Raw genomic sequence first — 22,765 nt, forward strand, 5'->3', positions numbered from 1 at the left:
AGGGGTATGATAAGAGGCCTCATCAGTTCGGTGGGTTCAGTGGTGACTTATCTATAGGAATGTGTAATTTTTGTAGAGGCCATCCTCCTAGGCCATTACATTCAGCGCTCCATGCATCCCACGATGCTTCACGTGGTCACGGCCCTTATGTGTCTCATTCCGACCATCTAGCTTATAGTGCACCACCAACTCCTATTAATGCACATCCGATCCGGAGTCATCAGAGTGGTTATCCAGGTCAACATGGCCAGTTCCAGGGTCAGCAGTCATAACAATCGAGGACCTATTATACTTGTGGTGATCCGAGACATATTGCTAGATTTTGCCCTCGGGCATCGGGCAGTTCACAGCAACAGGGTTCTCATGCTATGATTCCAGCACCTGCTGTTCTGCCACCCGCCCAGCCAGCTAGGTGCAGGGGTCAGATAGCTAGAGGTGGAGGTCAGGCCATTAGAGGTGGAGGCCAGCCAATTAGAGGTCGTCCCAGGGACACGGTTCAGAGTGGTGGGGAACATCCCCGATTTTATGCTTTTCCAGCTAGGACTAAGGTCGAGTCATCCGGTGTAGTGATCACATATATTGTTCCAGTTTGCCATAGAGATGCTTTAGTTCTATTTGATCCAGGATCTACTTATTCTTATGTGTCCTCCTATTTTGCTTCATATCTGGTTGTGCCTCGTGATTCTCTGAGTGCTTCTGTGTGTGTCCACACCGGTGGAAGATTCTATTGTAGTAGATCATGTCTATCGTTCATGTGTGGTAACTATTGGGAGTCTTGAGACTAGCGTGGATCTTATACTTCTTGATATGGTAGATTTTGATGTAATCTTGGGTATGGATTGGTTGTCTCCTTATCATGCTATATTGGATTATCATGCCAAACGGTGACCTTAGCCATGTCGGGGTTACCTCAACTAGAGTGGAAATGGACTCTTGGCCATTCTATCATCAAGGTTATCTCTTATGTGAAAGCTCGGCGTATGGTCGAGAAGGGGTGTCTAGCTTATTTGGCTTATATTCATGATCCCGTTGTGGAAGTTCCTTCTATGGATTGAGTTCCAGTTATCCGTGAATTTCCACATGTATTTCTTGCGGATCTACCGGGAATGCCATCCGACAGAGATATTGACTTTTGTAATGATTTAGCTTCGGGAACTCAGCCAATTTCTATTCCACCATACCGTATGGCCCCGCCGGAGTTGAAAGAATTGAAGGAGCATTACAAGACTTGCTTGATCAAGGATTCATTAGACCCAGTGTCTCGCCCTGGGTGCACCGGTACTATTTGTAAAGAAGAAAGATGTCTCTATGCGGATGTGTATAGATTATCGGCAGCTGAACAAAGCCACTATCAAAAACAAGTATATATTGCTAAGAATTGATGACTTATTCGATCAGCTTCAGGGTGCCAAGGTATTTTCGAAGATCGATTTGAAGTCTGGTTACCATCAGTTGAAGATTAGGGCATCTGATGTCCCTAAGACAGCTTTTCGGACTCGGTATGGGCATTAAGAATTCCTAGTGATGTCATTTGGGCTGACAAATTCCCCAGCAACATTTATAGATTTGATGAATCGGGTATTCAAGACTTATTTCCTTTATGGTTGTGTTCATTAATGATATCTTGATTTACTCCACCAATCGAGAGGAGCATGAGTAGCATCTTCGAATTGTGCTTCAGACTTTGAAAAATAATCAATTATATGCAAAATATTCAAAATGTGAATTTTGGTTAGACTCAGTTGCCTTTTTTGGGCATATAGTATCGTCTGAAGGCATAAAAGTGAATCCTAAGAAGATTGAGGTAGTTCAAAATTGGCCTAGACCAACTTCAGCTACAGAGATCCAGAGTTTCCTGGGTATGGCAAGTTATTATCGTCGGTTTGTAGAGGGGTTTTCATCTATAGCATCTCCATTGACCAAATTGACCCAGAAAGGTGCCCTATTCAGATGGTCAGACGAGTGTGAGTTGAGCTTTCAAAAGCTCAAGATCGCTTTGACTACAGCGCCAATGTTGGTATTACCTACAAGTTCAGGATCTTATACGGTATATTGTGATGCATCTCGCATTGGGCTTGGTGCAGTATTGATGCAAGATGGCAGGGTGATTGCATATGCATCACGACAGTGGAAAGTTCAAGAGAAGAATTATAATGTTCATGACTTGGAATTGGCAGCCATTGCTCATGCACTGAAGATTTGGAGACATTACCTTTACGGTGTCTCGTATGAAGTATTTATTGATCATCATAGCTTACAATATATGTTCAAACAAAAGGATCTCAATTCGAGGCAGAGAAGATGGTTGGAGTTGTTGAAGGACTATGATATCACTATTTTGTATCACCCCAAAAAGGCCAATGTGGTGGCCAATGCTTTGAGTAGAAAGGTTTTGAGTATGTGCAGTCTTGCGTATATTCCGATTGGTGAGAGGCCGTTAGCTGCAGATGTTCAGACTTTGGCTAATCAGTTCGTGAGGTTAGATGTTTCTGAGCCCAGTCGGGTTCTAACTTGCATAGTCACTCGGTCTTCTTTATATGAGCGCATCAAAGAACGGCAGTATGATGACCCTCATTTACTTGTTCTTAAGGACACGGTGCGGCACGGTGATGCCAAACAGGTTGTTATGGGGGAATATGGAGTTCTGCGAATGTAGGGTCGTATTTGTGTGCCTAATGTGGATGGGCTTCGTGAATTAATTCTGGAGGAGGCACACAGTTCTAGGTATTCTATTCATCTAGGTACCACCAAAATGTATCAAGATTTACGACAACATTATTGGTGGAGGAGAATGAAGAAGGATATAGTTGCATATGTAGCTCGGTGTCTAAATTGTCAACAAGTCAAGTACGAGCATCAGAGACCTGGTGGTTTGCTTCAGAAGTTAGAAATTCCTAAGTGGAAGTGGGAGCGTATCACTATGGATTTTGTTGTTGGTCTCCCACGGACTCAGAGAAAATTTGACGCAGTTTGGGTCATTGTGGACACGTTGACCAAGTTAGCACATTTCATTCCAGTGGCAGTTACCTATTCTTCAGAGCGGTCGGCTGGAATTTACATTCGTGAGATTGTCCGCCATCACGGTGTGCCCATGTCTATTATTTCAGATCGAGGTACGAAATTTACCTCACACTTCTGGAGGGTTGTGCAGCGTGAGTTAGGCACGTGGGCTGAGTTGAGTACAACATTTCATCAACAGACGGACGGACGGACAGTCCGAGCGCATTATTCAGATATTGGAAGATATGCTTTGTGCTTGTGTTATAGACTTTAGATGTTCATGGGATCAGTTCTTGCCACTTGAGGAGTTTGCCTATAATAACAACTACCAGTAGAGCATTCAGATGGCTCCATATGAAGCATTATATGGGAGGTGGTGTTGTTCGGCAGTTGGCTGGTTTGAACCGGGAGAGGCTTGGTGGTTCGGTACCGATTCGTGGTTTGAATTGGGGTATGATTCGTGGTGTTAGCATTGTTTGATGAGATTTGAGCTCTTGACTAAGTTCGTATGATGTTTTAGGACTTCTTGATGTATTTGGTTAAGGTCCCAGAGGCCGGGTGGATTCCAAATGGTCAACGGATCAAAATTTGGACTTAAGGAAAATTTGAAATTTTGGGCCTTCTGGTGTAATCGCACTTGCGGATTTTAGACCGCAGATGAAAACTCGCAGAAGAGAGCCATGCCTCGTAGAAGCGGACAGGGTGTCGCAGAAGCACGACTGTAGAAGTGGCCCACACATCAGAGTAGCGGGAATAGGGGAAGGGGCAGCCTTGCGCAGAAGTGGATGCTTCTCCGCAGAAGCGAATGCCCTAGGAAATCCATCCCAAATATAATGTCATTTATGCTCACTGTGGGGGGTGTAGACTCCGAAGGGGCTCCTTCAGCCCAAGCGCTATAATAAGCCATTTAGTCCTGCTATGACATGCAGCCCGATCCCATAAAAATAAAGCCTATAAGGCCTGCTGCGGCGTGTAGCCCGATCCATATAATAATAAAGTATATAAATCCAATATGGACTGCTGCGGTGTGCAGCCCGATCCCATAAATATCCTCACAATCAGACCCTCTGCCTCACTCAGTCACCAATCTCTCTAGTCTCTCAAGCTTGCAATGTCACGAAACTGGCCCAAAATGATGATATGATGCATCAATATTTAGTAACAGAGACTAAGAGATGATATGAAATGAATGAACATGACTGAGTATGAAATTACAATTTAAACAACTAATTCAATAGCAATACGACCTCTGTGGGTCTCAATAATAGCATCATATAGTCTCTGCATGATTTTAAACATGATTCTCAGCTCAATTTCTCTAACACATGAAAGTACATGGAAAATACCAAGATTATTTGACTACACAATTCCACAGAATCAATTACGTCACAGTTTCTACGGTGCACACCTGCACGCCCGTCACCTAGCACGTGCGTTACTTTGATGACCCAAAAGATCATCTTTAAATTTAATAATTATTTATGTGTTCTGAAACCTCAAATAATACTATTCATCACTCATCGACTTACGTGTGCAGTGTGTATAATTTTCCGAAAACTTGTTATGTGAAAAATTTATTAAAATGTTTTAAAACTCATTTAAGTTGACTTTGATCAATAATTTTAGCAAACGGACCCACATCAGTGTTTTGACAGTTCCAGTAGCCCTGTATCGTGATTTGGGGACTTAGGCATATGCCCAGAATTTAATTTAGAAGTCCCTAGCTCAAGTTATGGTCATTTAATGGAAACTAGAAATTTAAAGGCTAAAGATTTCCAAAGTTTGACCACTGATTTGTCATTTTGATATCGGGGTTAGAATCCGATTCTGGAAATTTGAATAGATCTGTTATGTCATTTATGACTTGTGTGCAAAATTTGAGGTCAATCAGACTTGATTTGATAGGTTTCGGCATCGAATGTAGAAGTTGAAAATTCTTAAGTTCCTTAAGCTTGAATTGGGGTATGATTCATGGTTTTAGCATTGTTTGATGTGATTTGAGGTCTCGACTAAGTTCGTATGATGTTTTAGAAATTGTTGGTATATTTGGTTGAGGTCCCGGGGCCTCGGGTGAATTCCGGATGGTTAACGGATCGAAATTTGGACTTAAGGAAAATATGAAATTTTGGGCCTTCTGCTATAATTGCACCTGCAGATTTTAGACCGCAGGTGTGAGCTCGCAGAAGCGAGCCATGCCTCGAAGAAGCGGACGGGGTATACCAGAAGTGTGACCGCAGAAGCGACCCACGCATCGCAGAAGCGGGAAAAGGGGGAAGGGGCAGCCTTGCGCAGTAGTGAGTCCACAGAAGCGAGTGTCACGACCCAAAAATCACAAGTCGTGATGGCATCTAACTCGACCCGCTAGGTAAGCCAACTAACAAACAATGCAAGCCAAATGAAATTATAGGAAAGATAGTGAAGGAATATCTGAACTTTACAAATTAACCCAAGAACTGGTAGTACGAATCATGAGCTTCTAAGACTTGGAATTTACAAAGCTGATACAAATAATTACTCAATCTGTTTGAAAGTTACATAAACAGATTCGTAGTCTCTGAAGGATGAGAACCAACTAACAGATTAACAAAATCTTAAGCTACTAAGGACAAGTGGCAGCTATATCCGGAATACACAAACATCTTCAGGGTCAGCTCCTGACATCACCAGCAGCTCCGCTCCAAAAATCTGCACGTAGGGTGCAGAAGTGTAGTATTAGTACAACCGACCTCATGTACCCAGTAAGTATTTTTGTCTAACCTCGTCGAAGTAGTGACGAGGCTTTTTAGTAAAAAGATGCTCACTAATAAATATTTGCACCGAAATCTAGCAATAGAACTATACTATAGTATAACAATATAGAGTACACGAAACGAATGTATAAAACAATAACAGAGTACTAGAAGAGATCACAATTCAACAGTTTTCACTATCTCAACCAATCTTTTCTTTAGAGCGAAACCAATAAACCACAATAGTCACCCCCATAACTTTCATAACGTGAGGAATATAGTCTGATATCAAGTCAATTGCACGGCAACACCCTTCGTGCATTTATCTCATCCTCACCAAATATGCATACAACAGTACCAACCGGATGGCAGAAATATCGATAACAGTAATGACATAGTAGGAAATACGCAAGTAGCAATAATGAACGAGAATGTACATAAGGACATCAGTAACAGACTAGACGGAAATCATAGAGGTAATGACAACAATTAGGAAAAGGAAGGTAACTTCAACTAACTAGCATGGTGGAGGCATGAAGATAGATATAACATATAAGAAAAGGGACACATGATCTTTATATTTTAACAAGTAGAGACATGAATGACTAACATGGAAGAAGACCTATACTTAAGTGCAGCAAAATAGATTCGACAAAGATATAATTATGACAGCAGGAAGTAGGCATGGTATTTGCAAGTTTATCAAGTAGAAGGCATGAGTGACACAATAACAAATAAGATAAAGAACAAGAACATGGCATTAACGACAAGTCACACAAGAACCATAAATACAACAATAACAGCTCAATGTAACGGCATGAACGTATACACAAAGGAAAGATATCACAACATAATACATGTCCCTCATCCTCATCTGCACGGAAACACTCATCATGCCATGAACTCATGATAATTTAAAGCATGATAATACAAATGAAATGGCACAGCATTACCCTTCGTGCTTTTACTCTCAATAATATAGCACGACATCACCTTTCATGCTTTTACTCTCAATAATATGGCACAGCATCACTCTTCGTGCTTTTACTCTCAATAATATGGCACGGCATCATCTTTCGTGCTTTACATTTTCCCTCACATGATAATGTATAAACAAAGGCACGTCATCACCCTTCGTGCTTTACACTCTTCCTTACCAATCATATGGATATCAATGACAAACAAGGCAAGAAGCATATATAACGTCAAGAAGAGTGTTCAAACGAATATTCCTAATGAATCCCATTCACGACTTTCCAAGCCAACAATAGTGCAATAAACCCGCAAGAACCTTATTATTCAAGTATTCCAACAAATCTCCCAATGATCTACAACACAAGTATAGAATCTAGTATCTCAAGAATATCGGCCATAGCAATGTATTAATGATTACGCATAGTGCCGACCGAATTAAACATATCAATGTATTCTCAGAATTCCATCAAATTTGATCAAGTTATAATAAGTTAAGTCTTAGTTTCAAACATTTAATACAATGTTCTTAGTATCTAAGAGTCAAGTGAGACATGAAGCAAGAAGGTCACATAATTTTACAAGACACAATTATAATATAATCTACCCCCGAGCATGATTAACCCCGGCACATACATATACGATCGTCACCTCATATATGTATCAACCCCGCATGTAGCAAACAAATATGAAATAGTAGGGAAAATTCCCACAACAAAGTTAGGCAAGACACTTACCTCAATTCGGCTAACTCAATACTCAATTTAGATTTTTCCTTTACAAATTCACCTCCGCTCGGCTCAATTTAGCCAAAGACGACTTAAATACATCACACAATGCAAGGGAAAACAATTTCAATTAATAAATCTGTGATTTTTTTATTCAATTTCTAAAGAGTCAACAAAAGTCAAACCCCCGGGCCCGCCCGGTCAAAACCCAGGTCCAAGGGTAGGTCTTGACTACCCATGGCCTCACGAGTCCCAATACGTGTTTTGTTTTCAAATTCGAGTCCTATTCGACTCTCAAATCCAAAATTTTCATTTTAAAAGTTTTGACAAAATCCCCAAATTTTTCTCTAGATTCTCAAGAATTTGATGTTAAATCTTATATAAAATCGTGAAATGTAGTTGAGAATTGATTAGAGGTACTTACCCAATGATTTGGTATGAAAATCCCTTCACAAAATCACCTCCCATCGAAGCTAGGGTTCAAAATATAACAAAATGAAGCCAACTCTCGAAATTCTCAGCATTTAGCAGGTTGCAGATATCGCATTTGCGACAGGAGGTTAGCAAATGCGACCCCCGCAAATGCGAACAATATATCGCAAATGCGAACTGGAGGTTTTCTGCTAATGTCGCATTTCCGACCAAACGCTTCGCAAATATGAAAAGGGGGACCATCGCAAATGCGAGGAATTTTTTGTTAAAGCGAATTCCTGGCCAGCAGCCCGGGTTCGCAAATGCGATAGTCACATTTGAGACCAAAACATTGCAAATGCGATGACACCAGTACTAGCACTCAAATATCATGAAAATATCATTCTCAAAACCAATCTGAAACTCACCCAAGCCCTCGGGGCTCTAAACCAACTATGTACACAAGTCTAAAAACACAACACAAACTCGCTCACGTGATCAAATCATCAAAATAACCTCTAAAAGCACGAATCAGACGCAAAAATGTATGCAAATCAAAGGAAACTTCAAGAACTTTTAGAATCACAACCAAACATCTGAACCATATCAAACCAACTCCAAATGGAGCCAAATTTTGCAGACACGTTCCATGTGACGAAACGAACCTACGAGAAGCTTCAAATCACGAATAGCAACCTCGAAACGACGAATCGCACCTCAAGTCAAAATCAATGAACTTTGAAATTTCAACTTCTACAACCGATACCGAAACGTATCAAACCACGTCCAATGGACCTCAAATTTTGCACACAAGTCACATTTGGCATTACGGACCTACTCCAACTTCTAAAATTGAAATCCGACCCCGATATTAAAAAGTCCACTCCCGGTCAAACTTTCCAAAAATTCAACTTTCGTCATTTCAAGACTAATTTGACTACGGACTTCCACATTACAACCCAGATGTGCTTCTAAGTCCAAAATCACTCAACGGAGCTAATGAAACTGACGGAACCCCATTCCGAGGCCTCAAACTGCCGAACAAAGTGTAGATACTCAAAACGGCCAGTCGGGTTGTTACAGCGAGCGATCCCGCAGAAGCGACCCAATTTTCACAAAAGCAGAACCGCAGATGTGTTAAGTGTCCGCAGATGCGAAAATGCCTGGAAAAAACCCATAAAATCAGAAGTTAACTATTTTTACTCATTTTTTAATTTTGAGTCTCGGATTTAGGCGATTTCAAAAGGATTTTCACGACTTTGAATTGGGTAAGTGTTCCATAACCAAAAGTGATTATATTTCATAAATTCATGTCTATATTCATCATTTATTTCGGATTTAGATGGAAGAAATTGGATTTTTTGTAAAAAATTTCAAAAACACAAATTTAAGATTCGAAGGTCCATTTGACATCGGAATTTGATAATTTTTATATGGTTGGACTCGTCTCGGAACGGGTGTTCGGATTTTGTAAGTTTTTCCAAGATTCGATACGTGGGCCCCATTGTTGATTTTTTAGATGAATTTCAAATTTTAATCCGGAAAATTAGTAAATTCATACGGAATTAATTCCTACGATTTGTATTGCGTATATTGAATTGTTTATGACTAGATTTGAGGATTTCAGATACGAATTCACGAGGCAAAGGTTTATTGGAATCTTGAATTTGGTTGCAAAGCGAGGTAAGTGTCATGGTTAACCTTGACTTGAGGGAGTAGGATTTATTTGTCTATTTGTTACGTAATTTAATGTGCGGGTACAACGTATATGTGAGGTGAAAAATACTTATGCGTTGTGGTTGAGTCAAAGCATGCTCGAGGAATTTATTTCATTTTGAATAGTTGCTTATTTAACTACGATATTCCTGTTTAAGTTTATTATTGATTATTTGATCATTATTCATGAAATTTTTATTGATTTATTTATTGTTGAATATGGTGAGAAAGAGTGTGAAAGAACGAGGGGTGATGTTGAGCCATCTTTATTATTTATATTATCATTGTCATGGTGCGAAAGAGTGTAAAAGCACGAAGGATGTTGTTGTGTCAATGTTTAGAGTAAAAGCACGAAAGGTGATGCCGTGCCATTTTCAGAGAGTGTAAAAGCACGAAGAGTGATGCTGTGCCAAAAGACAGTTAAAGCGCGAAGGGTGATGTCGTGCCAATTATTATTCATTTATTAGTTTATAGGAGGAATGAGAGTAAAAGCACGAAGGGTGGTGCCGTGCCATTTTTATATTATCAGTTGCTCATTTTGCTGTTGAGGAATTAATCGGCTGCTAAGTGATAATTTTCCTGCTGAAATTATTATATCATCTCCTTCGCATGTTCCCTCTCAAATTTACAAAGTGTTATTTATTGTATGTATTGTTGCTTCATATTTGTATATACTTGTATATGTTGTTTACGTATGTGTCCTGTCGTAGCCTCGTCATTACTTCGTCGAGGTTAGACTCGACACCTACGGAGTACATGTGGTTGGTTGTACTCATACTACACTCTGCACTTCTTGTGCAGATTTTGGAGTTGGTCCCAGCAGCGTACCATAGAGTTGCTCAGATTCAGCTACTCAGAGGAGACTTGAGGTATAACTGCACATCGTTCGCAGTTTTGAAGTCCCCTTCTATCTTATCTTAGCTGTGTATTATCTTTCAAACAACTTGAATTTTATTCAAACCATTATTTGTATTATCCTAGTAACTCGTGTACTTGTGACACCAGATTCGAGGATGTATTTTGATAATTCGACTGTTGAGGTCTTTCGCACTTTATTTCAATAATTTACTTCCGCTTAAATTGATTTGTTTAAAAATGGTTAAGATTTTTATAACGTTGGCTTGCCTAGCAAGTCAAAATATTATGCGCCATCACGGTGACGAAGGTGGAAATTTCGGGTCATGATAATCACCCCAAACAAATCATATAACACGTATTTTTGGGGGTTATATCCTCACCTCCAAATTTAGAAATGTTACATACCTCAAACCGTGCAATTCTTTATTCCATTAAGCATTTTCCTCGCGATTTGGCATCTGAACGCCTCGAATCTAGTCACAAAATCAACACGAGGTGTAGGAATCAATTATACATAAAAATACTAAATTTCACAATAAATCCGAAAAGGTCAACAAAAGTCAATAGTGGGGCCCAAGTCTCGGAACCCGAGAAAAGTTACAAAATATGAATGCTCATTCAACCACGAGTCCAACCATACCAAATTTACCAAATTCCGACATCAACTCGACCTTCAAATCCTCAAATCTTATTTTCAAATCCCTAGGCCCAAATTCTCGAATTACACCTCAAGAAAACGTAATCTTGTCGGAATATTCTATGATAATTCAATATTATTGACTAACAATGATCACAAGTGACTTACCTCAAGATTTCCCGTGACATTTCTCTGAAAAATCGCCCCAAACCATATTCTTTCGCCCAAAAATGTTGAAATGAGCTAAAAAAAATTGCTCAATAAAAACACTAATCTCGTCACTAAAAGTTCATTTCCCGTCACTAAAAGTCCATTTCCCATCACTAAAGATCCGCACAGAACCTTCTTGAACCAACAATTTATTATTTCACTAAAAAGGCTCTAACTCCATCATACGAACTCGAAATTCGATGATTCTTGCTCCTATGAGTCACAAATAATAATACGAACCTAGTCGGTCAATCGAAACTCAATTCGGAGCTCATTTGCTCAATGCGATACCAATTTCGATCGTTAAATAATTAACTCATATTTCGCGCTAAAAACCCAATCGTGACTTGATGAAATTAGACCAAACATTCCAGCTTATTCCTATAATTCATTATCAAACTACCGGAAGTCTTAAAATCAAATTTCGATCTCTGGAACTAAAAATGGACCTTTGGATCATTACATGCTTATACTCAAAACACCAAACTCTTCCAAGAACTATTCCAAAACTCATCCAAGCCCCATGGGACCCCAACCAAGTATACTAACAAGTCTCATAACATGACACGTACTTAGTTGATGCCTCAAATTACATTAAACAACACTAAAACACGAATCGCATCCCAATTCAAGCTTAATGAAAACTAACGAATTCCAAATTCTACATTCGATGCCGAAACCTATCAAATCAAGTCCGATTGATCTCAAATTTCGCACACAAGTCATAAATGTCATAACGGACCTATCGAAATTTCTAAAACTGGATTCCGACCCCAATATCAAAAAGTCAACTCTTGGTCAAACTTCCAAGCCTTGAATTTCCAACTTTCGTCATTTCAAGCCAAAATCAACTACGAACTTCTAAATTAATATCCGGACACACTCTTAAGTCCAAAATCACCATATAGAGCTATTGGAACCATCAAAACTCTATTCTAGGGTCGTTTGCACAAATGTCAAACTTCGGTCAACTCTTTTCATTTAAGCTTCTAAACAAAGATTGTTCTTTCAATTTAATCCTGAATCATCCAAAAACCAAAGCCGACAATTCACACAAGTCATAATACACATTACGAAGCTGTTCAAGACTTCAAATTGTTGAATGGGTTGTAAATGCTCAAAACGATAAGTCGGGTCGTTATATTCTCCCCCACTTAAATATATGTTCGTCCTCGAACGTGCCAAGAGTTATTCCTAAACCTTCAAATCACTATTCCACCTTACCACTCATATACTTGGGGGTATCCCACGTCACCCTATTCTATATAGGCCTAACAACACAACATAATTGAAAATCATTACTTTAACCATGGCATAAACCTTGGAACCCAATTTCTAACATCTAAAAGTGTTTTCAAGACCCGAATCTCACATCTACACACTTTATAAGTCTGAACAAGCTGTATTAAACCTTAACCATAACCCGAGATATAATCACATAACATACTATACAACTCGCATACTCACAACACCATTTTCGATCACAGTAACTACTCAAAACAAACCAAGTACTAGTATTAAACCCCATATTCTACATAACCTCATTCCAAAACTTTCGTACACTGCCGATAATGAAAGAAACATATAGAAACTCACAACTACTTACCATATCAACATGTCATAGAGCTTTCCCTCGTTCAACAAGTACCATAGCCAATTATTTAAGCCGAATTCTAATTATTCTTCCAACACGCTGTAATCAAACCTGATAGTATCCATTCTAGGTCCAATGACCTTATATCACCAAACACAACTATTCTAGTTATACCGGTGTAATCCTACCTTTTTATATTAAAAAATGGCACAAAACAATATTTAAAACGAATTCATCAAATTCCGTGAGAAGAACATTTATGTGTGCATGTGCACAATTTTCTCAAATTGCCCTGATCAGGCAATATCATAACATGTAGAGGAAGGAAATATTTAATTAGATAAATGATCAAGGAAATGCTATTTTCACACGCTGCACAGACAACTCACGTACTAACAATAGAACTCGCACGAACAACTCACATGCCAATAATATCAATATATGGATCTGCACGGACAACTCACGTGTTAATAACATAATTTGCCTAGTATAGTCCCAGGCATCCAGTCCAATATATCATATGGGAGCATTTAAACAGGTACACAGGTATATGATGAGTAGGATACGATTCCCATGTTCCTGGACTGGTATAAATGACATACCAAAGCGTAAGCATGTACAAAGTGTGCTATCGTAGCTCAAATCGGAAATCTTTCATCACTGAGGCATTTATCAAGTTCATTCAGGGATTTTAACCCCTATGTAGCCTCAAGCACGACTCAAATAGCTCACGCAATGTTATAGATATGAGAAACATCATAGCTTAAAGCGTAACAGTCAATTCTAGGCTTATTATAGTGTAAACGCAATCAGAGCATGGATAAATAGCACTCTAAAAGGTCCTCAATGACTTAACCATAACACGTACTATTATCTTGTTAACTTGGCCTCATCTTCACAGTCCGCGACCCCGAAATAATTTACTTCTAAGAACTCCCAATCCCCAAATTCATAGAACACATGAACCACCGTAACTGATCACAACTCCAGCACTCGAATGACTAACACATCCTTCATGCACGATTATCCCACTAGGAATAATTCCATAATTTTTTTCGTGCCACATAGAAATAATTTGAATACCAGCAGTCTATCAACCAGGTGAGTATTGCAATAGCAATAAACATCCGTAAGTCAAAACACAATGTGCCTTCTAAAATGCGCACCCTTCTCAGGAATTATTGAGTAGTTATAACATTCATCTAAATATCTGAAACTGACCATGTTGTCCAAACTTCGTGACCTTCCATTCAAGACTGAACTGTCACATTGTACATGTAAATCTTAATCCCGCACAACACACCACATCTATCATGCCATCATGTGAAAAATACGAGAATCTCATTATCAACTCTGAGTCACCAGCAAATTACATACCCGGTTAGTTAGAAACCTTCCATTTTCTCCCATCTAGGTGGAAATCATAATACACAACATGTTCCTCACACCGGTAGAAAATATCCAGCTCAAACCATGGTAGAAACCATCAAGAACACTTTGAAATCCATTTGCACATAACCAAGCTATCAGAACTAAATTCCTCTAACTCGACCAAGCCACACATGTCACCAAACCCAAGAATTTTGCCGCCAAACCATTTGTAGAGCCTCACCACATCATAATTACCCCCATAAATACCACAACCGAGATACCCACCCTGAAAAGACCTTATGTGAACTTAAAATTGTTCTTTTACCTTTCTTATACTGGAATGTAGAATCCCTAGTCACACACAATTACAGGAAGTCTCGGCACCATCCAATGTAAATAACTGATTCTAGCGATAAATAAATCCGAAAATTCTCAATTGCTACATATGAATCTTTAACCCTTTAGAACCTTATTGAGAGGCATCCACTCTGATCAAATCTAAATTGCACCACCCAAACAGGTCGAAAGACACGTGCCCCATTAGCACAACAACACTCAAAGAAGTGACTCTCACCTTATCGTAACCGAGAAAATTCATACTCCATGCACACTACATCCTTCAAAAATAACAACTCACTCATCCCATGATTTTTTTATATACTCATAACGTGCAATATAACCTGTATCCAGGAATGTTCCTTACTCGAGTCATCCTCGATCTCAATCTCTGCAAGTCATAACTAACCCACAAGTATGCCTCAGACCAAAACTAAAATTTAACATATAACCATGAAATCAAATCGTCAATAGCAGGCTCCCCCACTTGGCTCAAAGTAGTAGAATAAAACATCTGATAACTCACAATACCCATACTGTATTACTATCATAATACTGCAGTCAGTTCAACAAAAGAATTTCTCAAGCTCATGCAACACCAACCATAAAATACCCCCAATAATCCGCTAAGCTTGCATTTATTCTCTTAACAGTCAAGTCAACTTTCTCACCCAGATTCAAATTCAAATCTCAACACATACACTCTGCTGGTAGAAAAGAAACTCTCCACTCAACATTATAAGGATCCCACATCCGTAAATTACCTCACATGTGATAACCCGCCTACTTGGCCTCAAACTGGCATCTTTCTATACCCTTTTACAGCCACAACTACTATGTAATCACTTAATCTTCCTCAGTCTAAACTCATTAACAAAACATGAGAATTTAATTTGTCCCACAATTAAACAACGTGAAAGATCCTTCAACACATTCCTACTCGAGACTATACGTCAAATCAAGAAAGACATCAAGCACCCAATGACCTTTTTTACATCTCAAGAAACTCTTTTCATCACATTCAAACCATCACATAGTCATTCAACCGCTCATCGAGCCACAAATTCCACTCATAGGGACACTATCGGACACATAAGTCCAAACACATAAGTTCACACAACTGAAGTTGTCGAGCCTAAGCTGCGGTTTAAACCTGGCCTTAAGTCCTCCAGGCTGGCCCATCACCAAAAGACAAAATACACATCTCGAACCTCATTCATGGAATCACAAGTCGTCAATGTACAGCTGATATCGAGCGCTCACATGCGCACACGAATGCGTGGAAGGAATTCAAAGAGTTATGTTTCAAGGTGAATCAATTCTGCAGGATAAAGAAAGAAATATGGAAAATTATCTTAAATGCCCTGTAGCCTCTCGAAGATAAGTATGGACGTCATCATACCGATCTGCAAGACTCTACTAGACAATTGCTCATGAATTGTAGAACCTATAAACCTAGAGCTCTAATACCAACTTGTCATGACCCAAAATTCAACTACCTGTGATGACACCTAACCCAACCCGTTAGGTAAGCCAATTTATAAATTTTTGATTCAAATAATATTTAACTGGCTCTAATACACTCCCCAAGAACTGATAGTACAAATCATGAGCTTCTAAGATTAGAATTTACAAAAGTAGTGTGAAATAAAAATATGCCATATGTCTGAAATATACATGAACAGATTAAAAATTCTAAAGCTACCATGAACAAGAGACAATGATGACTGGAACGCAGGTACATCTTCTGATCCAGCTCCCGTCGTATGCAGCAACATCAGCATCAGAAATCGGCATGCAAGATGCAGAAGTGCAGTATGAGTACAACCGACCCCATGTACTCAATAAGTAACAAACCTAACCTTAAGTTGAAAGTAGTGACGAGCTGAAACAAAGGTCAATGTACAACACTAATAATCAATAACAGTTCATAACAATATAATGAAAGTAACACCAGTAATAACTCAACAATAAAATGCTCAGCTCGTATACAATTCTGGAAAAAAATATATTTTCTTTTCAAGTATAACAGTAAAACTCAAATATTTTACTGAAAATCACCGAAAATATGAGTAAGTCTGAAATCTGTGATTTTTGTTAAAAACTTTAACGACAGATAGGAAATTTCATTATTATATGGCATGAGGAAAAATACTTCTCTATGCCTACATATCAAGTATGCATGTCTAATGCAATGCAACACAGTAATGAACTCGTGTATTCACACTCTCAGAGTACTCAATCTTACTGTCTCGCATTTCCACTCATCACGCTCAATATTCAGCACACTTAGTCACTCGGCACTTTACAGGGCACATGCAGCCCAAATATAAATGACAACTTGCACATAGTCACTCAATATTGTATATGGCCATATATAATAACTGATATGCAGTCACTCAGTACTGTACAGGGCCAATCCAGCTCCAGGGAACTCCATCCCAAATATAAATAAATAAATAAATAAATAAATAAGGCAACTCCATGCCCTAAAAGTCCATCCCAAACATAAATAAATAAATAAATAAATAAATAAATAAATAAATAAATAAATAAATAAGGCAACTCTATGCCCTATGCCCTAGGAAGTCCATCCCAAACATAAATAAATAAGACAACTCCATGCCTTAGGAAATCCATCCCAAGTACAATGTCATTTGCGCTCACTGTGGGGGGTGCAGACTCTGGAGGGCTCATTCAGCCCAAGCGCTATAATAAGCCATTTAGTCCTACTGCGGCGTGCAGCCCGATCCCATAACAATAAAGCCTATACGGCCTGATGCGGCGTGCAACCCAATCCATGTAATAATAAAGTATATAAAGCCAATATGGCCCTGCTGCGGCGTGCAGCCCGATCCCATAAATATCCTCACAATCAGACCCTCGGCCTCACTCAGTCACTAATCTCTCCCAGTCTCTAAGGCTCACAATGTCATGAAACTAGCCCAAAATGATGATATAATGAATCAATAAATAGTAACAGAGGCTGAGAGATGATATGAAATGAATGAACATGACTGAGTATGAAATTACAATTTAAACAAATAATTCAACAGCAATACGACCTATGTGGGTCTCAATAATACCAGCATATAGCCTCAACATGATTTTTAACATGATTCACAACTGAACTTCTCTAACACATGAAAGTACATGAAAAACGCCAAGATTATTTGACTACACAATTCCACGGAATCAATTACGTCATAGTTTCTATGGTGCACGCCCACCGCCTAGCACGTGCATCACCCCAAACAAATCATATAACACGTATTTTCGGAGTTTATACCCTCAGCTCCAAGTTTAAAAATGTTACTTACCTCAAACCATGCAATTCTTTATTCCAATAAGCCTTTTCCTCGCGATTTGGTATCCGAACGCCTCGAATCTAGTCACAAATAATTCGATATAATCAACACGAGCTGTAGGAATCAATTCCATATGAAAATGCTAAATTTCACAATAAATCTGAAAAGGTCAACAAAAAGTCAACAATAGGGCCCACATCTCGTAACTCGAGAAAAATTATAAAATATGAACGCTCATTCAACCACGAGTCCAACCATACCAAGTTTACCAAATTCCGATATCAACTCGACATTCAAATCCTCAAATCTTATTTTCAAATCTCTAGGCCCAAATTCTCGAATTACACCTCAAAAACACGTAATCTAGTCGGAATATTTGATGATAATTCAATATTATTGACTACACAATGATCATTACCTCAAGATTTCCCGTGAAATTTCTCTGAAAAATCGCCCCAAGCCGTGTTCTTTCGCCCAAAAATGTTGAAATGAGTTAAAAAAATAAAACTGCTCAATAAAAATACTAATCTCGTCGCTAAAAGTCTATTTTCCGTCACTAAAAGTCCATTTCCTGTCACTAAAGGTCCGCATCAGAACCTGCTTGCACCAACAATTTATTATTTCACTAAAAAGACTATAACTCCATCATACGAACTCGGAATTCGACGATTCTTGCTCCTATGAGTCAAAAAATAATAATACGAACCTAGTCGTTTAATCGAAACTCAATTGAGAGTTCATTTGATCAATGTGATACCAATTTCGCTCGTTAAACAATTAACTCATGTTTCGCGCTAAAAGTCCAATCGCTGCTTGATGAAATTAGACCAAACATTTCAGATCATTCCTATAATTCATTATCAAACTACCGGAAGTCTTGAAATCGAATTTCGATCTCTAGAACTAAAAATGGACCTTTGGATCATTACATGTTTATGCTCAAAGCACCAATCTCTTCCAAAAACTATTCCAAAACTCATCTGAGCCCCATGGGACCCAACCAAGTATACTAACAAGTCTCATAACATGACACGAATTTAGTCGATGCCTCAAATTATATTAAACAACACTAAAATACGAATCGCACCCCAATTCAAGCTTAATGAAAACTCATGAATTCCAAATTCTACATTCGATGTCGAAACCTATCAAATCAAGTCCGATTGATCTCAAATTCTGCACACAAGTCATACATGATATAACAGACCTATCAAAATTTCTAGAACTAGATTTCGACCCCGATATAAATAAAGTCAACTCCCGGTCAAACTTCCAAACCTTCCATTTCCAACTTTCGTCATTTCAAGCCAAAATCAACTACGGACTTTCAAATTAATATCATGACACATTCCTAAGTTCAAAATCACCATACGGAGCTATTTGAACCATCAAAACTCCATTCCGGAGTTGTTTGCACAAAAGTCAAAATTCGGTCAACTCTGTTCATTTAAGCTTCTAAACAAGGATTGTTCTTTCAATTTAATCTCGAATCATTCGAAAACCAAAGCCGACAATTCACACAAGTCATAATACACATTACGAAACTGCTCAAGACTTCAAATTATTGAACGAGATGTAAATGCTCATAACGACAAGTCGGGTCGTTACAATAATATTTTTTAATGTAGTTTTGTTATAAATTCTACAATTTTAAAAGAAAACGTATTAGGTCATAAGGACTTACTTGGTAGCTATATTTAAACTTTAGGTAGAACGTAAAAACGCCTATAAAAGAGTTCACCTCCCAAAGATAATAAGTATCTTTTCCTTATAGCTCCACACCTTTAGATTATTGATCGGTATTAAAGAGTTTTTGATAAAGAATGTGAAATAGTGAGCATCTCTAATAGAAGTATTGAACTCCTCCTTATTCTAAATTCTATTTCCATATCCAGTAGGAAATCGATCAACAAATAGTTAGGCTGATGAAGGGATTAACCAATCAAGTGGTATCATTTAAAAAAAAATAAGGGAGTAAAATAAGAGTATCACTTATTCTACCATCAAATCTGGTGCACCAGATATGACAAGAATTTGTTTCTTTATTCCTTTTAAAACTAATGAACATACTTTAGCTCGATATTATTCTTTTTAGCGTTCTGCCTTGAGAATGCATTGCATGATATGTTGATTTTGTTGTTGTTAAAAATATGCAAAAGTAAACGAAATTACATAGAGAGAGTAAAAAAGATCGCCTAAAACTTTAATATTATGTCAAACTAATAAAAAAACATGAGAGACCATTATGCTAAGTTTACGCTTATAATACAACTACTTTTAGGGTACGCGCTTTGTGCGAGTACCTATATCAATAAATATATACTTTTTAAAAATCATATAAATATTATTAAATAATGTGTTTGAGTTACTGAATAAACATTAAAATTATGAATTCCTAAAAATAATAAATGTTATTCTCATTTAGCCAGTTCTATCATAATTTTATTGAGCTAGCTTAGTGAGATTAAAATTCATTATTTTTAGGAACTTATATATATTTTAGTATTTATTCAATAACTCAAACACATTATTTAATAATATTTACATAATTTTAAAATATTATATTTATTGATATAGATACATGCGATTATTTTAGAACTATTTTCCTACTCGAACAATATATTATTCTCTTTAACAATTTGTGTAATTTTTAAAAAGCACCTTTTGTAATTAAAATAAATATTTAGTTTGGTACCAAATCTCTTACTTTAAGTAGTATATCTTTAGAATTATAAGTTCCCCAATTAAGAAGAATGAATGTGAAACATATTTCCATTGAAATTGCCGTCAGATATACAAGAAAAATAAAACGTAATATCACTCCTATTTCCCCAAATAATATTTACTTTAAGGTCCTTAATAAAGAGCTTCTTACATAATTCAAATAAGGAAAGAATTTAATAATTAATTTTTTTATTCATTTGAAAGTCCTAAATATTAGGATAATAACTAATTATAATTTTGTCTAATGTATTTTTTTTTTTAAGGGTAAAAAAGGTGAACGACATTTCGCTAAATGCCTTCGTGCTTTTAATATAGTATAGATAGATATATTCATCTTCAAGAATTTTATATGTTAATTACCCTTAAAAACGGAGGATGTATGATAGTCTCATGATGCTTATTACATTGAACAGACGACACTAATGAAGAAAATATATGGAAGACTGTATTTCGTTCAGTTATTTTGTTCCTACTTCGTTTTTCCATTCCTTGCGTTACTTTTTCATATAAGGAAGGTTTCATCGTTACACAAAAGTGATTTTTAGTTGATTTTAAAGTACTAAATATTAGAAAAATAATTAAATTACAACTTTGTAAAATATATTCTTAGATAATAACAAAGACGAATGACATTTAGTTAGGGCTTTCGTGCTTTTAATCTAATTATATATATATATATATATACAAGCTTTAAAAGCCATTTAGAAAATGTGTTTGAATTATAGAATTAAAGAAAAAAAATCGAGTTCTTGAAAATGATAAATTAATGTCGATATTTTAATTTATCTAAAACCTAAAAGATGTGTCTTATATTACATAGAAGAAGTAGTTGAGTGCAAAATAATTAGATATTTTTTGAACTTGAATTAATGAAAATTTTAGTTTATGGTTACTTCATACAAAGTCCTAAAATTTTAAACCCTGAGAAAAAAGAAACATAGACCAGCCAAAGGAAATTCTATGCCTGCAGGGCGTGCACGCACATTCTTGGTCCACAGTGGCCCTTTTCTTCTTTAATATTGTTGAAGATAAAATTATTGTGAATTTTTTGTCATCTACCACGTAAATAAAGGAAGCGACCATTATTAATAAACAAAAGCTTAGAATGGTTCTTTTATCATAATCGCAACGGAATAAAGAGTGAATACATGAAAGTATGAATTGATTATCTTGAAATTTAGGAAAGCTGGAAATAAGTATTAACAAATAGCTCATATAAAGAGTATTTAAATGAAAAGTAAGATGCAAACAACTACTTAATAGGAGCATTAAAGAGTTATTTATGTCAAATATCCCTAAGAATATTCGTGGGACGTGACAGTGCTTATTTACGGTACACAAAAGAATTTTTACTTAGCCCAGTATATAAAATTACCATAACAAAAACTAAAAGGAAGTTCCAACTATCATAACAATTAATATTTCTCCATTCAATTAAATCAGTGAAAAAATAGAAAAAGAGTATTACCTTTGGTTGCATTGACAGTGAAATCAAAAGACAGCCCGTTGTTTAGTCTTTATAGAGTCCTAGTTGCCCATAGATATATGGACCAAATCAGCTTCAGTTTTAAATTCCCAGTTCCCCTCCTCTTGGTTTTACAAAAGCAATTTTAATATCTGAGGCATGAGCAACAAAACTCAGATAACCAGACACTTTGTATACTGGTTGAGATTGAACCGGAAGTAAAACCTACTTGAATTACACTGAAAAACTAAGTTTAAGTACCACGAACAAAGCAGAAAAGAAGACTCGAAGAAAAAAATATTTCTAAGAACTTATATAAAAACATCTAATGTAAAATTGTGAAGAAGATATAAATAAACAAAATGCAAATCTCAAGCACAAAACTATAAATACATGAGATTCCTTGTAGCCTGTGATACCGAAAATTGCTTTTATAACTTCTTCCTCTTGGCCTCTTGGATTTCTGAATCTTCAAGATAATTGTTCATCCACCTAAAAGACTAATGATCCTGTAAGAAAAAAATCTGGTGAGTATGAAGCAGATTAAGGTTATTTTTACATGCATCTTTCAATGACATCAATGGATGACTTTCACATATTAATGCCCAATTACTGTAAGAAGTACAAAGGAACGTGTACTGTATAGGGTAAAATATGATGTCACGTGCCTGACTAAAAGAAGGATACGTGGAATCCGAAATGGGAT

This window comes from Nicotiana tomentosiformis, chromosome 9, assembly GCF_000390325.3.
Source record: "Nicotiana tomentosiformis chromosome 9, ASM39032v3, whole genome shotgun sequence".
In the NCBI taxonomy this organism is placed as follows: domain Eukaryota; kingdom Viridiplantae; phylum Streptophyta; class Magnoliopsida; order Solanales; family Solanaceae; genus Nicotiana; species Nicotiana tomentosiformis.